Here is a 19,550-nt window from a genome sequence, read left to right as displayed (position 1 = left end):
TACTTTGAAAAATATGTGCTTGTCAAAGCTGTATGGTCAGAAGCTTAATTGAAAATAAACATTGACAATGATGTCATAAAATACTTTTGGATCCTTATTCAGTTTAGATATTGACTTTAGAAAAGAGCTTCCTTTGGAATCTTCCTGTGTATATTTTGTCTTTTTTGCACCACTCTTATCAGTTACTAAATATCTTCTATTGGTGTAAATTGTTGAATATACGCTTTGATGAGTTAAAACAGCTTTTCATGCAATATTTCCCTCCGGGCTTCTGATTTCTCTTATTCTTTTTTCTTTTCTTCTTCTCTCTCTTTTTTTTTTTTCTTACGGCCTTATTGAAGTATAACTGAAACACAAAAGAGCTACACATATTTAATGTTTATGTTTGCAATTTGATAAGTTTGAACCTATGCAAACATCTATGATACTATTACCACAATCAAAGTAATAGAAATAGCCAACACCTCCGAAAGTTTTCTTGTGGTCCCCCCTCATCTTTGTAAAAACGCAACGTGAGATCTACCTTCTTGACAAATTTTGAAGTGCACAACACTGTATAATTAACTATGTATTACAGGTACTGCAGCCCTCTAGAACTTATGCCTCTAGCATACTTGAGACTTCGTGTCCATTAAACAATTCCCCATTTCCCTTACCTCCCAACATCTGGCAACCACTGTCTACTCTTGTTTTCTCTGCTTCTATGAGTTTGACTATGCTAGATGCCTCATTAAAATGGAATCCTCCACTATTCGTCTTTCTGTGTCTGGCTTACTTTACTTAGCATATTGTCCTACAGGCTCGTCAATGCTGTGGCAAGTGCCATAAATCCTTTTTTTAAAAGAGTGAATAATATTCTGTTGGATGTGTATGCCATATTTTCTTTCGTCATTCATCTGCTTTTGTATACTTTCAACTCTTTCCACCAATACTTGCAGCAAAGTTAACTCAAATCTCTCTCAGTGGCTGACTGTTTATTTTCATCTGTTTTTGTGCCAGAGATAAAAATTTTACCCTATAATGTTTATTCATTCAAATCATTTTTTGTTTATTTCTGCAAATTTGTCCCATATTTGTATTCTCTCAGTTGTATACTTGTATTCCAGTTTTACCTGTTTCCCAGTTTCCTTGCTTGTTGGTATGTGCTCTACATTTCATGGAGAAAATATGGTTTAACTTACATACTCTTCCTTTATTTGTATTTGCTTGCTTGCATGTTGTAAAATATACTCAAGTAATCATAAATAATTATGTAGACAGGGAGTATAAACCATGTACAGAGTACAAAAATGTTCTTAAATAAATTCCTTTTATAGGTTTATTCATCATATTCTTGAATGACAGTTCAAATGCAGGTACAGTTCTTTAGTTATCAAAAATGTTAGTGTCCCCGTTTCTGGTTTGAATGAAAAAAGTGAAAAATCCTAAAAAATGTGCTCTGATTAATTTCCCTAAAGGCTGTTGCCTCCTTTTGAGTTTCGACCATAATTTATTTTGCTTTGTTTTTAAGATATCCAAATTGATACACCAATTAATATTTATATATTTCACTCAATCTGTATAACTAAAAGCCCAAGGCCATTCTGAAAGAGTCCATTAGGAATCCGTTTTTCTTTTCTAGTTATAAGATATATGCATTTCAGTTTAATCAATTTACAAATGCATTTCTGAGGCTACAAAAATAAAATACAGCCTCTAGTCATTGCTCCTCAATAAAAGAAACCCTCAGGGCAAGCTGTCAGTTGACATTGTGGTTAAGGAAAAGTTTCAGAAGCATCAGCCTCCGAGTAATAAGCACATAAAAAACTGTAATATACACCCATATCACAGAATTATCTTGATTTATGTAAGTAGCACAGATAAAATTACCTAGGGGAATGTGCAGCACAATTGAAGTGGAAAAATGCTAAGTCTCAAATTGGGTCTCACAGTGGTTTGCAGCAGAGATGTCTTGCTCAAGAGGGTCATAAACTGACTTTAATGGAAGTCAGTAATTTGTCTACTGCATGTTGAACCATCTAATTGTTGTTTATGTTGATGTAATTGCTATGATGAAAGTGGGGAATAGGGTCCAAACCATATTTTCAAAGTATTTGTTCTCTGAATTTAGAGTGATATTTGATTAAATAAAAAATAAATAATAAATTGATTTGACTGGCTAGTAAATCACTTTTTAAAAAATATTTTGCACAATAAAATATGCTTTATACTAAGAGACAACAGAGAGAGAGAGAGAAAACAATGGTAAATGATGAATAGTGCTATTTAGAAGGCTGATTACCACTGATAGGTCTTTTCTTTACTCTTTCCTGATTCCTTACCCATAATTTAGGTTCATTTAAAAATATTTTATGTGATGCTATTGAATCAAAATTATGACTATGAAAAATGAGATTGTATGCATGGAAAGCTGAATAGGAAATATGACAATAGTATAGCAACAATCTCCTTTTCAACATCACTGTCAAAAACGCTTATTAAATGTGAACTTCAATATAATAATTAGATAAAGCCAATAGTAAGAAGAAAAACCAGAAATGAATGACATTCACACAACAAAATTAACCAAATTGTTTGTACAATTGGAATTATATACCATTATTTTTAAGAAAATCCCTCAGATATAAGTCCAGAACACAAAATTCTGTTCTGTTATTTCAAGATATCTAATTACATGAGACACAATGTTGAGTTTGTAGCCTCAGTGGTTATATAATAGTCATGAAGCTCTTTGCTTTCAGTAATAAATTATGGAATCAAATAAGACAAAGTATATAATGAGTACAAGAAGATCAACATAAACAATGATTTTAAAAGACTAATAAATTACTCTGACTTTGAAAGAAGTAATTTACAATGCATAAGGATAAATCTTCAAATAATATAATCCATGACATTTATATATATATATATTAAAATTATATACAGAAATACATGAAACGATTTATTTAAATATTTGCATTTAAGTAGAAGATAATTTTTTTCCACAATAAAACTCAAGAAATAAGACTGCATTGATATTCCAAATTAAAGTGAAAACAATATATATATACTTTTAGGTTCAGAGCTACATGTGCAGGTTTGTTATATAAAAAATTGTGTGTCATAGGAGTTTGGTGTACAAATTATTTCATCACCCAGGTAATAAGCATATACTTCATACATAATTTTTCGATCATTACCCTTTTCCCACCTACCCATCTCAAGTAGGGTCCCGTCTACTGTTCCCTTCTTTGTGTCTGGGCATACTCAAAGTTCAGCTACTACTTATAAGTGAGAACATGTGGGATTTGGTTTCTGTCCTGTGGTAGTTCACTTAGGATGATGGCCTCTAGCTTCATCCATGTTGCTACAAATACATGATCTTTTTTATGGATGTATAGTATTCCATGATATATACGTAAGAGGTCCAAAATTGAATTAGCAATAAAAAGCCTACCCACCAGAAAAAGCCCAGGACTGGAGGGATTCAAGTTGAATTCTACCAGACGTATAAGGAAGAATTGGTACCATTCCTACTGAAACTATTACAAAAACTAAGAAGGAAGAACTCCACCATAACTCATTATATGAGGCCAGCATCATTCTAATACCAAAACTTGGCAGAAACACAACAACAAGAAAACTCCAGGCCAATATCCTTGAGGAACACAGATGCAAAAATCCTCAACAAAATACATGCAAACCAAATCTGGCAGCACATTGAAAACAATATTTAAAGGACATATTGTTGAGCTTCATTGCAATAAAATTACATTTCAATTGCTAACAACCATAAATCCAAAAGTTATTGAACAATATATATAGCTGAATAGATCAACAGCTTAAAGAACATTTAAAATGTTCTAATATAGAATTTTATTAGTTTGCTCTCATGCTGCTATGAAAAAAATACCAAAGATGGGGCAATTTATAAAGCTAAGAGCTTTAATTGACTCATAGTTCCACATAGCTGGGGAGACCTCAGGAAACTTACAATCATGGTAGAAGGGGAAAAGACTCATCCTCCTTCACATGATGGCAGGGAAGAAAAGTGCAGAGTGAAGGGGGGAAAGCCCCTTATAAAACCATCAGATCTTGTGAGAACTCACTCACTGTCATGAGAACAGCATGGGGCAACCACCCTTATGATCTAAACACATCTCACAATGTCCCTCCCACAACACATGGGGATTACAATTCATATTACAATTCAAAATGAGATTTGGGTGGGGACACAGAGATATCAACAACCTTCAAATAATCCTTCAAAACTGTTGGGCTTAATTTTTAGTGAGCCTGAACTTTTAAAGAGCTAATAATACCTACTCATTTAAATATTTCAAAAACATTGGTGGAAAAAAGTGCATCAATTTTATGAAGTGATCAGAATTTTCAACTTTAGTGAAGGGCAAAAGAAAGCAACCGCTCACCCATCTTGTTTATCTGTAGAGTCTAAAGCTTTGAACAGTGAGAACTGTGGCTTGAGCTACTAGTACTCTTCCTCCTGTTCTTAGGGGGATGTCCCTGGCACGGAGGATAGTATGAGTGTAAGTGAAGGGCAGGGCAATGTTGAAGCTGTTGAGGTCATGTTGTCTGGGAAGAAGATAGTAATGGTAGAGGTCAATATGATTTGGTACTAGATATATTTTAAAGAAAATGCTGAATTTTATTCCCTGAATAAGTGTATATAAGGTTTTCAGGAAATAAATAACTAATGGCTTTCCATAACTTGTAGAATAAAATCAGATTTTCTTAGCCCTGGGGTACACATGATTAGACCTCACTTATCTCGTCAAAATTAGCTTCTTTTTTTGAACTGGCAGATTAGACCACAATTTTGTGTTATTCACTTCTCAGATTGCACTCTTAAATATTTCCCCACCTGGAAGCCTTTGGCATAACACTTATCAAATGCTGTTTTTTCAGTTCTTGCTAGTTCTATGCTAGCTGTTTTTGTTGTTAAATCATCCCATAGGAGCTTAAATGTGCTCTTTCATGAAGACTTGTCACTTCCTCTCCTCCTTCACTCTCTACCAAAATCGTTCTCCATTGCAATACATTTTTGTATTGGTTTGAATATTTTTTACCTTATTTTTTCTGCCTTATCAAAGTTCCAAAGTTCCTATGAAAGCAGGAACTAATTCTGAATTAATTTCAAATGTAAATTGAGCACCTGTTAAGGGCTTGGTCTGTAATTTGTCCTCAAACGAGACATAATTAATGAATAAGTCCAAAGAAATTGAAAAAAAGTGAATATTCCTGATCAATTAAAATAGTTAATTAGTAACAATAATAACAATGAAATTCCTTTAAGTGATAGAGAATCTTTATCTTAATATCATAATTATCTGTGAAAATGTAGAAATGTACCAAACAATATTGGAATGTGACAACAATGCCCTCAATTGGCTAATTTTCACTGTCCCCTCAGAGACACCCTTTGCTCTGTGCCCTTCGTGCCCTTCAAAGCCAACCTAAATGAACAATATCAAGGATTTCTTTATCTTCAGGCTTCTTCATGGTTTTATACAAAGGTCAATAGCAGCAGAATTTCTAGAGGAGGGAAAAGAGTGAAGTTGGCATATATATTACCTTGGTTTCCTCCATTTAGAGTTATTGTAGTCTGATTGCATTTCTCAACATAATTTCTCTGTCTCCAGGTCCAAGTAACTATGCCCTCACTTTTGTTCTTAGTAGTAGTAGTAGTAGTAATGAGCGTATATAAGCACCCCATTCTTACTAGAATTGATATTTCACTGTATCTTGTTTTTTTGCTACACCTCATCCATCTATTTGTAAGTAGTCTCTGAATTAATCCTTGCTAAATACTCAATTTGAGTTACCTTTTTTTTTCTCCTGTCAGGACCCCAGTTGAAAAGGCACTATTAAGGCTGGCCATGATGGCTTATGTCTGTAATTCCAGCACTTTGGTTTGGGAGCCTGAGGCGAGAGAATTGTTTGAGATCAGCCTGGGCAACACAATAAGACTCTATGTCTATTGAAAGAGAGAGAGAGAGAAGAGAGAGAAAGAAAGAAACATAGGAGGGAGGGAGGGAGGGAAGAAGGAAGGAAGGAAGGAAGGAAGGAAGGAAGGAAGGAAGGAAGGAAGGAAGGAAGGAAGGAAGGAGGGAAGGAAGGGGAAAGAAAGAGAAAGAAAAGAAAGAAAGAAAGAAAGAAAGAAAAGAAAGAAAGAAAGAAAGAAAGAAAGAAAGAAAGAAAGAAAGAAAGAGAGAGAGAGAGAGAAAGAAAGAAAGGGAGGGAGGAAGGGAGGGGAAGGAAGGAAGGAAGGAAGGAAGGAAGGAAGGAAGGAAGGAAGGAAGGGAGGGAGGAAGGAAAGAAGGAAGGAGGGAACAAAGGAAGGAAGGGAGAGGGAACTATTAAAACTAGTAAATATTGAATTTTATGAAACCTCTAGAGATGAACAGTGCTATGTAGATATCAGAAATAAAGGTATAACTGTTAGAAATAAGAACATTATATGCAGATAGAAATATTTATTAAGCATGAGTGAACTTTTAAAAACCTTATAGCTAAAAATAATGATCAAGCAATCCAGTACAAAAATATACACACAATAATAGAAAACTTTTACTGTGTATTTTTCAACTTCTATTGAGTGCTTCATAGGAGACATGTACTTTTCAAAGCCCTTTGCACGATATAAGCTAATCTAATCCATACCACAATTTAATGAGGTGGTTATTATTATTATATTACCTTAATTTTACAGATGAGTTAAATTATACTCAGAGGTTATGTGATTTTTGTCTGAGTGAAAAGCAGGAGAACCAAGATTTGAACTTAGTCTAAGGTTTGGGTGGTTTAAACTCTTAGCCTCTACCCTACATAGCTCCCTGCTACAACCCCGGCATAAAAAATAAAATAGAGTAGAAAATAGAAGGGAAAAAATGCTCACAAAATAGTATCTACAATAAAATAAACAAATGTAAACCTGCCAAGAAATACATCACTTTGAAAAAAAATGCAAAATTTTATCTAGGGAAACTTTCAAAAATACAGATAAATGAACAGGTTTAGCAGGTTACTAACTGAAAAACACATTTTAAAAAGAGTTTAGGCCCAGTGCGGTGGCTCACGCCTGTAATCCCAGCACTTTGGGAGGCTGAGGTGGGTGGATCACGAGGTCAGGAGATCGAGACCATCCTGGCTAACACAGTGAAACCCCATCTCTACTAAAAATACAAAAAAAAAAAAAAAAAAAAAAAAAAAAATAGCCGGGCGAGGTGGCGGGCACCTGTGGTCCCAGCTACTCGGGAGGCTGAGGCAGGAGAATGGCGTGAACCTGGGAGGCAGAGGTTGCAGTGAGCCGAGATCGCGCCACTGCACTCCAGCCTGGGTGAGAGAGAGGCTCCGTCAAAAAAAAAAAAAAAAAAAAAGAGTTTAATTATTTCCAATTTATTTGGTAAATTAAGACCAAGTAAATTCAGGTTCACCAAAGGATATTTTCATCCCAAATTTGACAAATGATTTTCAAGTTCAAAATAGTGGACAAAAGTATGTATCAAACAATATGAGGGAAAAAAGTGTAAAATAAAAAAAAAAGGTTTACCAGATAATAAAGTATATATAAAGATACAATAATTAAACTATGATAAACATGAAAAAATAATAAAAAGAAATAGATCATGGTTTTAGTATTTAATTAATAAAGAAAACTCTTCAATCTTTGGTTTATTTTCAACAAAAGCTGCTGCATTGACAGCTCATCTATATCAAAGCTAGTAAATCTGTTTTTTTTTTTTTTTTTTTTTTTTTTTTTTGAGACTGAGTCTCGCTCTGTCGCCCAGGCCGGAGTGCAGTGGCCAGATCTCAGCTCACTGCAAGCTCCGCCTCCCGGGTTCACACCCTTCTCCTGCCTCAGCCTCCCGAGTAGCTGGGACTACAGGCGTCCGCCATATCGCCCGGCTAGTTTTTTGTATTTATTAGTAGAGACGAGGTTTCACCGTGTTAGCCAGGATGGTCTCGATCTCCTGACCTCGTGATCCACACGTCTCGGCCTCCCAAAGTGCTGGGATTACAGGCTTGAGCCACCGCGCCCGGCCAAAGCTAGTAAATTTGGATACCTACTTAAACAGTATTTTAAAGTCTGTAAGTTAAATAAGAAATGTACAAATCAATAAAATTAGATTATTAATATGATTTACTAGTGCAATGGACTTGGCTGAAGAAAATAAATTACACGCACAGATGCTATATGCGTTATTTATAAATATAAACATTACATATAATATTTTGCAACCAATACACTTGGTAAACAATAGAAATGGATCTGACAGATAAAGGGTTAATTAATAGGCTACGAATGAATGGTTTTAAAAATTTGAAGACAAACTTCCTAAAATAAAAATGATAGGTAACATGCATAACCAATTCACAAAATTAGATTTAAATATCAAATGTCTAGACCATAAACACTGTACTTAACTAGTAGGCAAATGCATGCAAATTAAAATGAGATACTTCTTTTATACAAAATTGGCAAAAATCAAAGATAACGACATTACACCTTTAACAAGAGAATAAGTTTTTTCTTCTAATAACACATACATAACAAAGTTGTCTTCATCTCCGCACTGTAACTATGTTAAAGTAAGACATTAAGAGAAAAAAAATAACATTTCTAACAGTACTTCATTGTAAAGAAAAATATCAAATATAAAAACGAAACTTCTTTTAATACCAAAACCCATGTTCTTAAGCATTATATTTTGTAATGTTTATAATTTTTCCAGAAAATTCTATTAGAATGTTTCAAAATATTAGCAGTATTTATATTGAGAGTATAGGGTTGGATGATAATTGGTGAAATATAAATATGTATCTCACATTGTATTTATAAAAATTTAAAAATACACAATGTATTTATTGTTTTCTAAATATTATAAATAAAATTAAGTACAATAAAGACTAGAATTCATCATGGATATATTTTCACTATAATTAGACAGTAGAAATATGGATTTTCATTTTTGGTGGAAATAAGAGTTTTAGTTTTTGATGTTGCCTTAAAATGTTTTCATAAACATATAATATTTTAAAACATGTTTAAAGAAAACGTATACATTAAACTATCTTTTTTTAATTTAAAATTATAGGTTAATGTGTAGGAGTCACTATAAATACCCAAGTACAGGCATATGCCTAAGATAGTTTCTATTTGAGTTTAAATTTCCGAGAGCTGTTTGAATCATTTTGGCTGCTACCCCAAGCACAGGAGTATGACAAGGAGAAGCAGCAAGAGCTCCACACGCTATTTATTGACCTTTGCAAGAGCAGTGACACCATCAGGTGAACTGAGATCTGGCAGCTTCTGAGCATGTTTCCATCACAGAATTGCACCAAGATTGTAAGGTTTCATTAAGACGGGTTTGACAGCTGTCTTAACTACAGGAATCCTTCTATCGCCCCCATCTTTCATGTTCCAGCCTCATTCCTCTCCTCACTCTTTCATGGATTTTAGCTTGGAATTTAAGACTCTGAACTAATAATGTTCATTTTATTTCCCCCATCTTATACCTTCTAACTGTAGAACAAGAAACTGCTATTAGAGCAGTAATCTCCTTAGTCTCCAAATATTGTATCAAAAACCTTGCCACAAAGTCCTGTTTCTCCTTTCCCCAGTAATATTCCAACACTTTTCCAAAGTCCAGATGTAAATTACCTGTTTGACTTTCATTGTGATTTTGATAACCTTAATAACTGACTCCTAAAATAGTAGTATAGCACAATAATTAAAGTATTTAATGCAAGACTCACTAAAGCTGAAAACATTTGTGATTATTATTTTAAATATGTTGGAGAATCTCACATTAAATACAAACAAAAAACAACAACAAATAAGCTAATACAAAGACCAAAGACACTACTTATCATTCCACTTTGTCTTATACCTCCCTGACTTTTATTTACACCTTTTCAGCCACATTTCTCAAGAATAGTCTTTACTTGTGTGTTTATTTCTTACATACATACTCGGTGGGCTACTTCAACAAAGACTGATTTATTCCCTCACTTTAACTAAACCAGTCCTTGGAAAAGTTAACCGAAATGAGCTTTTAAAATTTTCTCTTTCATGTGACATCACAGTAGAATTGAATAGAGTAGGACACTCCTTCCTTTCTTAAACTTAACCACTCTTTGCCTGCACTCTATCACACTTCCCCTTTCATTTTACTCATTAGCACATTCACAGAGAAGTTGTCCTCTCTATAATCTCTTAGTGCTAGACCTTTAACTCTTCACTTCTCTTTCATAAAGGAGTGTCTTTTAAGCCCACAAATATAATCTCTACATATAATTAAAGATCTACAATTTTAATTTTAGCCGAACTTTCTTCCCCAAGCTTCAGATTCATATTTCCACTGTCCTCTTGATCTCATAACTTGAGTCCCTCAAAATGTCTCCAAAGTAACCAGTCAAGAATAGAGATCATGATCTGTCCACTTTCTTTTCCAGAACCAATTCTCTTCCAGTATTTCTTGTCACAATAAAAGGCACACGCTGTTAGATGAACCAGAAACCAAGGAGTTATCATTAACTTTTCCTTCACTCCCCCACATCTAATCTATAACATTTTCCTGTTAATTATATTTTCTAATTACATGTTGAGTCCATTTAATTGTTTCCATCCCTGATGTTAAACTCAAATCAGTCGTACCTTATCTGTGCAATATTTCAATAGTCTCCCAATCATTTAAACCTTGCGTCAGCTCGTGTCCTATTTTCACTTAGATATAACACTGTTCTTACAAAGGCACCTGCAGTCATTTAAAGTTGCTACTTACAGTAGTGCAGGTTGTTTTTGGAATGACTTTTGAAGTTGTGTGTTTTAAATGTTACAGACAATAGAGTAAGTTAACTACTTAATATAATAAATGTTTTACACATATTCCCATTGTGCATACCTATGTATTTTATACAAAGTTTCCTAAGAAGGCTTTCATTAAAATGTTACACTTCAGTAAATGCAACATGAATAACTTGTGAATATATCTTTTCATTATCTATTTTGGTTTCATAAAACTAATGAGACTGTTATATTTAAATAACATTTAATTTTGGTAGATGTTAAAAAAATAAAAATTTAAACTTTCTGTCACTTCATTTTCCTTTATTATGCATAAATATGTTAAAAATAAATGTTATCCAAATTCATTTTATTTGACTTAAAATCTATGAAATTTGAAAGACAGGATAATAACATTCATTAAATAGATTGATTCAATTTCCTTTAGCCAAATGTACCAGAGTGTGGTACATTAATAAATTATTCAATTGCTCAATTGATAAAATAGATAAATACATGATAGATAAAATGAATCTACAATACGCTATGTCTTATAGTAAATATATTTTATTCAGTTATGACATAGCATATAATAGATATAATTGGTTAATTGAGACATATTCCTTATTCTAATGCAGCTTAGCTTCATAAAAAAGACAGAAAAAAATAATATAGTAGCTAGTAATAAGTATGAAGACAAAGTACTCTAAATGTTTATGGAAGAGATTCCAGTCATTTAACTTTAAACAAGGACTAATGGAAGAAAAGATATTTAGGGAAAAAAAGAGCTAATAAGATGAGAAAGATCATACCAGGGTAGATATGATCAACTCAATTAAATCTGATTTTTGGGAGGACTACAGAAAATGTTTGAAAATTAATGTTATACATAAGAAATGGATAATAGTTTGCTTTGACGCTAATAAACAGTTTAAGGAGAAAGTCAGTGTGGGATGAAGCTGGAAATTTTAAGGTTGAATGAAATATTGGCTTTGATTTATGAATTAGATGCATTGAATTTGATTTGTAAATGGTTCATAAATAGAGATTTGGAAAAAGAATTGTAGCAAATGCAACTTTCTTCTTAAAAAATGATGATAGTTCTATGTCATTCTTAAAACAAGAAGAAAAGAAAAATTATAGTCTTAAGTTTAAACAGAAACATACTGAACAGTACCAGAATTATAAAATGTAATTGCTTATCAATCATGAACACTTATAGATCTATCTTGAAAAAACTCTGAGCTAATCATAATCTTCAAAATTTAAACCAATGCGTAAATTCTTGATTATTTTTAGTAAATAAATATTTATTTTATATATAAAATATGTTTACAAAATGGTGTTTCTCTAGTCCCTGGGGACACTAGAGTGAACAAAACAGACAACATTTTCTGCCATCACAAAGTATAAATTATATTCAGTGAGATAAAACATAAACACAAGTAACAGCAAAGAATGTTGGGTTATGGCAGTGATGGATAATGTTATTTGTCAACTTGACTGTGCCACAGTGTGTCCTGGTTAAACATTATTTCTGGGAAAATCTGTTAGGATATTCCTGGATGAGATTAGTAGTTAAATCTGTGGACTCGATAGTGGATTGCCTTTCCTAATATGAGTGAACATTATGCAATCCATTGAGATCTAGAATAGAATAAAAAGAGGGAGAATGACTAGGATTGTATCATTGGCTCTACTTGCTCTCAGATCTTTGAACTTGGAATGAAATTACACCCCTAGCTTTTCTTAGTCTCCAACCTACAGATGGCAGATATAAAAAAATATCAGTCTCCTTAATAATGAAGGTAAATTCCTCATTATAAATTTCTCTATCTCTCTCTGTTCTTGGACAATAGAAAACAAACACACAAGAGACACACACAACATACACACACATATGTGTGTATGTAAATATATATATGATTGAAGTAGCAGAGATGAAGAGAAGTAGCAGATCAGGTTATTTTATGGGCATATTAGGCAGTAGTCAGATGACCAGCCTCTAGAGTTCACTATGGCCTTTTTAAATTTTAATATTTTCTGACTTCAGTTTTCTTTTATATAAAAACAGGAATAACAGTGGCAACTAATTAAGTTAATATCTGTAGGACATTTAGAATCATACTAGGAAGTTAGGATGCACTAAGGACTGGCAAAAGAGGGAAAGGGGAGACACTATGATTTGCTAATGGATCAAGTGTCAGGAGAAGAAGATAAGAGTTAGATACTTAACTGAGAAATTGGAGGGGCTGAACTTTTCTATATTGAAAAAGAAAGACTGACTTAAAAGGAAAACACTAGTAAAAATATAAGGAGCTAAGTTTTTGCTATCTAATGCCTTGAATGCCATTGAGATGTCTCTGTGAAAAGGTGGAGTGGGCTGCTGCAGGCCTAAAATGCAGCTACAAATTTGGAAAGTTCTAAGATGTAGATGAAATTTAAATCAAAAGACTGAATAAAAACATAAAGTGAGTAGGTGAAGATAGAGAAAAAGAAGAGTTCTAAAGACTCTCTACCGAAACATACAATTTTAGAGATGAGGAAGAAACAGAAAAAGAGAATAAGAAAGATAAAAAAGAAAAAAAGAAAATAAAAAAATAGAAAAAATCATATGAATGTAACCAAACCCTGAAAGTGCTTGTAATAATTTGAAAGAAAAATGAAGGGTATTTAAAGGTTAAGACAGTCATTAACTGTATTAGTTCAATTTCATGCTGCTATGAACAAATAACAGAGACTGTGTAATTTATAAAAGAAAGAGGTTTAATTGATTCACAGTTCAGTATGACTAGGGAGGCCTCAGGAAACTTATAATCATGGCAGAAGTAAAAGCAAACATGTCCTTATTCACATGGCAGTAGGGAGAGAGAAGTGCAGAACAAAGCCACAAAATCTCCTTGTAAAACCATCAGGTCTCATGAGAACTATCATGAGAACAGCATAGGGTAACTACTCCCATGATCTAATCACTGCCCACAAGTTCTCTCCTGCAACACATGGAGATTACAATTCAGATTACAATTCAGGTTGAGACTTATCTGGGGACACAGAGCCAGACCATATCACCAACACTTCAAATGCTGCTGATAATCAAGTAGGATGAACACTGAGAAATGGCCATTGGATGTAGCAATTTCACATCGATTGTTGCCCTGGTCAAGAGTTTCAGTGGAGCAGTGGGAACAGATACCTTACTGTAATGGATTCCAGAGAGAATAAAAAGAGAGTAAGATTATCTGTGATGAAAATGTGAGAAATGAGACATTAACAGTGGAGAAAGCATAGTCAAGAGGACTTACTGGTTTTTTTTCAGTTTTTGAAACTGCATGATATATCAGAATATTTGCATGTTTACATGACTGGTTCAGGAAAAATAAATAATTCAATGCAGAGTACAAAGGATAAACTTGCCAGAGCATTACACTAAAATAGATCAGAAAGGAGAAATAAAGTGAAAAGTGGAAAGATTGGTCTAAGCAAGAAGCATGAGTACTTTATCTGTAGAAGTAGGAGAGAATGTTAGGCATATAGGCAAAAATGCAAGAAAGTAAGCAGAAAATTGTGAATTTTTTTGTGATTACATCAATTATCTCAGTTAAAGAAGATACCATGTCATCAGCAAAGCATATTAATGGAAAGGAGGTAATATGGTATGAAATAGTCATGAAAAAGAGTAAAAGGAACATATATATGCATAAAAACGTACATATGTAGATATGCACTTAAATATATATTTATGTTTATATACACATGCATAAACACACATAGGGATCAAAGAAGAAGAAAAATATACATTTAATTATATATGCATGTATATATATGTATGTATATGTATAAACAAATATTAAAACTGGTACATATGTATGATATATTGTATTAGTCTATTTTCATCTTGTTATGAGAAAATACCCAAGACCAAGTGATTTACAAAGAAAAACAAGTTTAATGGACTCACAGTTCCACGTGGCTGGGGAGGTGTCACAATCATGGTGGAATGTGTAGGAGGAGCAAGGGCATGTCTTACATGGTGGAAAACAAGAAAGCATGTGCAAAGTAAGTGCCCTTTATAAAAGCAGCAGATCTCATGAGACTTATTCACTATCATGAGAACAGCATGTGAAAAACCTGCCACCATGATTCAATTACCTCCAAACCGGTCCCTCCCACAACATGTGGACATTATGGGAGCTACAATTAAAGATGAAATTTGGGTGAGGACACAGCCAAACAATATTTTTCCTCACCTGGCCCCTCTAAAATCTCATGTCCTCACATTTCAAAAACAATTATGACTTCCCAACAGTCCCCCAAAGTCTTAACTCAATTAAGAATTAACTCAAAAGTCCACAGTCCAAAGTCTCACCTGAGACAAAGCAAGTCCCTTTCACCTATGAGCCTACAAAATCAAAACAAAGTTAGCTATTTCCTAGACACAGTGGAGTACAGGCATTGGCTAAATACACACATTCCAAATGGGAGAAACTGGCCAAAACCAAGTGGCTACAGGTCCCATGCAAGTCTGAATTTCAGTGGGGCAGTATAATCTTAAAGCTCCAAAATGATCTCCTTTGACTCCATGTCACATATCCAGATCACGCTGATGCAAAAGGTGGGCTCCCATGTTCTTAGGCAGCTCTGCTTCTATGACTTTGCAGGGTATAGCTTCCCTCCTGGCTGCTTTCATGGACTGGCTTTGAGTGTCTGTGGCTTTTCCAGGTGAATAGTGCAAGCTGTCAGTGGATCTATCATTCCGGGATTTGGAGGACGGTGGCCCTCTTCTCACAGTTTCACTAGGTGGTACCCCAGTGGGGATTCTGTGTGGGGGTTCCAACCCCACATTTCTCTTCTATACTGCCCCAGCAGAGTTTCTCCATGAGGGCTCTGCCCCTGCAGCAAAAGTCTACCTGGACATCCAGGCATTTCCATACATAGTCTGAAACCTAACCAGAGGTTCCCAAACCTAAATTATTGACTTCTGTGTACCCACAGGCTCAACACTATGTGGAAGCCACAAAGGCTTGGGGCTTGCACCCTCTGAAGTCACAGCCTGAGGTGTACCTTGCCCCCTTTTAGCCATGACTGAAGATGAAGCAGTTGCCATGCAGGGCAGCATGTCACAAGGCTGCATAAGGCAGATAGGCCCTGGGCCCAACCCAGAAAACCATTTTTTCCTCCTAAGCCTCCAGGCCTGAAATGAGAGAAGTTGCATGTCAGAAACCATGCCTGAAGACATTTTCCCCTTCTTGGTGATTAACATTTGGTTCTTCATTACTTATGCAAATTTCTGCAGCCAGCTTGAATTTCTCTGCAGAAACAGTTTTCTTTCATATTGCATTGCCAGATTGTAAATTTTCCAAACTTTTATTCTCTGCTTTCTCTTGAATGCTTTGCTGCTTAGAAATGTCTTCCACCAGCTACCTTAAATAATCTCTCTCAAGTTCAAAGCTTCCCCCATCTCTAGGGCAGTGGCAAAATGCCACTAGTCTTTTTGCATACCAAGAGTGACCTTTACTCAAGTTCCCAAGATGTTCCTCATCTCCATCTGAGACCACATCAGCCTAGAGTTTTTTGTCCATATCATATCAGCATTTTGATCAAAGCCATTTAACAAATCTCTGAAGAGTTTCAAACTTTTCTATATTTTCCTCTCTTCTTCTGAGCCCTCCAAACTGTTTCAACCTCTGGCTGTCACCCAGTTCCAAAGTCACTTCCACATTTTTTTGTATCCCTATGGCAGCACTCCACTCTACCAGTACCAATTTACTGTATTCACCAATTTTCATACTGCTATGAAGAAACACATGAGAATGGGTAATTTATAAAGCAAAAGAAGTTTAATGAACTCACAGTTCCACATAGCTTGGGAGGCCTCCCAATCATGGCAGATGGTGAAGGAGGAGCAAGAGCATGTCTTACATGGAAGTAGAGAAGAAAGCATGTGTAGGTGAACTACCCTTTATAAAAGCAGCAGAGCTCATGAGACTTATTCACTATTACATGAACAGCATGGGAAAACTCACCACCATGAATCTATTAACTCTCACCAGTTCCCTTCCATGACATATGGGCATGATGGGAGCTAGAGTTCAAGATGAAATTTCCATGGGGACACAGCCAAGCCATATCATATGTATTTTGATATATACAAATACATGTAAACTTGATTATTTTGTTTTCCTGGTAGTACTTTTAAATGCCATTTTATTGTGGTCGGAAAAGATACTTGGTATGATTTCAATCTTCTTAAATTTGTTAGACTTGTTTTATGATTAAACACAAAATTGATCTCAGAAAATGTTTCATGTGTCTTTACGGGAATTTGTGTTTTTCTGCTGCTGGGTGAAAAGTTTTGTATATATCTGTTAGGTCTATTTGATCTATAGTATTACTCACATCCATTTTTGTTTCTTATTTCTGTCAAGATGTTCTAGTCATTATGTAATATGGGATAATTAAGTCTACTATTATTGTATTAACTGTCAGGTTCAATTTCTTTCAGTTCTGTCAATATTTGCTTTATATACTCACATGCCCTAAATATTGATGCATATATATTTATAATTTTTATTCCTGTTGAATTGACACATTTATCATTTAAAAACTGTCATTTTTTAATGTCAAATGACAAATGACATCTTTGTCTCTAGAGACAGTTTTTGACCTAAAGTCTATTTTGTCTAATATACATATAGACACTTAGTTTTTTAAATTTTTGTTTACCATTTAGGTGGAATATCTTATTCCATCCCTTCACTTACAGCTTATGTATATCCTTTAATATAAAGTAAGTTTCCTGTAGACAGTATAGAGTAATTTTTTAAAAAATCCATTTAGGTCCTACATGTCTTTTTATTGAGGAATTTAATACATTTATGTTTAAAGTCATTATTGATAAGAAAAGGCTTACTATTGGCATTTTGTCTTTTTTTGCCCCTCTTTTTCTCTCCGGCTCTCTTTCTTCATCTTTCTTTTTTATTATTGTTATCAATAAATTTTGATTCCATTCTCTTTTTCTTATGTGTAAAAGATATTCTATATGCATTCTATAGGGCTTTTTGTGGTTATCATAAGGGTTAAATTAAATATCTTATAGTCTTATAGTTATAACATACTATTTTAAGCTGATAACTTCCCTTGCAAATAAAAACTCTGCACTTTTACCAATGAAATGAAACTAAAAATCAATAGTAATAAGAAAATGGGAAAATTCAGAACTACGTAGAGACTAAAGATACACACTCTTAAATGAATGTTGGACCAAATAAAAAATCAAAAGGAAATTAAAAATTATCTTGAGACAAATGAAAACCGAAACACAAGACACTAAAACGTGCAAGGCACAGCAAATGCTGTACTAAAAGCAAAGTTCATAGCAATAAAACTCTACATTAAAAAAGAAAAAGTGTCTCAAATAAACAACCTAGCTTTATTCCCAAGGAACTAAAAGAAAAAAAAGAACAAACTAAGCCCAAATTTAGTAGAAGGAAAGAAGTAATGAGTATCAGAGAAGAAATAAGCAGAGAATAGACAAAAACATGAATAAAGTAATAGTTATTTTTATTTGAAGAGATAAACAAAATTAACAAATTACTAGCTAGACTAAAGAGAGAAGGCTCAAATGAAATCAGAGATGCAAAATGGACATTACAATGAATGACACAAAAATAAAAATAATCATCAGGAAAAATTATATACCAATGAATTGAAAAGAATTAAGTACATTTCTGGAAACATACAACACATCAAGACTGAATAAAAAAGAAATAGAAAGTGTAAACACACTAATAACAATGAAATTAAAGTAGTAATCAAAAACCACTCAATAAAGACAAGCCTAGGACTAAATGACTTTATAAAATGTCATTTTATATTCTAAAAATCATTCAAACAGTAATTAATACTAATCTAGCTTAAACTCGTCTGAAAAACAGAATAAGAGGGAGCACTTCAAACTCATTTTATAAAGCCAGCGTTATCCTGGTACCAAAGCCAACAAAAACACCACAAGGAAAAACAAAAAGAAAAGAAAAACTACAGGGTAATATCTGTGGTGAATATAGATGCAAAAATCATCAGTAAAATACTAGCAAACCAAATTCAACAGCACATTAAAATGATTATACACCATGACCAAGTGATATATATCCCTGAATGCATTGTTGGCTCAACATGTGCAAATTCATCCATATAATACACTGCATTAACAGAATGGAAGCTAAACACTACATGATTATCTCAGTAGCTGCCAAAAAAAAAAAAGTATTTGAGAAAGTTTAAAATTTATAGATGATAAAAAGTTACAAATATAATTAGTATGGAAAGAATTTACCTCAACATATAAAAGCCATTTATGAAAAAAAAAAAAAGTAACATAATCAATGTGGCTTTTAGATTTTCATCAGAAATCCAGTAAAGTCAAGAATGCCCATTTTCACACCACTTATATTTAGCATAATAGTGGAAGTTTCTCATCCAGAGTAACTGGACGAGAAACATAAATGAAAAGCATCTAAGTGAGAAAGAATAAAGCAAAATTATCTATGTACAGATGACATGATCCTATATGAATAAAACCCCAAAGACTCAATTTTTAAAAAATGGTTAGAACTGCTAAAAGATTTTGTGATGACACAAAACTAACATACAAAATCAGTAGTGTTTTTTTTACACCAAAAGTTAACTTTTAAAAAAGGAAATAAAGAAAATAATACCATTTGCATAGCATCAAAAGGAGTAAAATACATAGAAATAAATGTAA

Source organism: Macaca thibetana, chromosome 17, assembly GCF_024542745.1.
Source record: "Macaca thibetana thibetana isolate TM-01 chromosome 17, ASM2454274v1, whole genome shotgun sequence".
NCBI lineage: Eukaryota > Metazoa > Chordata > Mammalia > Primates > Cercopithecidae > Macaca > Macaca thibetana.
The sequence above is the reverse complement of the archived record's forward strand: the minus strand, read 5'-3'. Positions refer to the sequence as shown.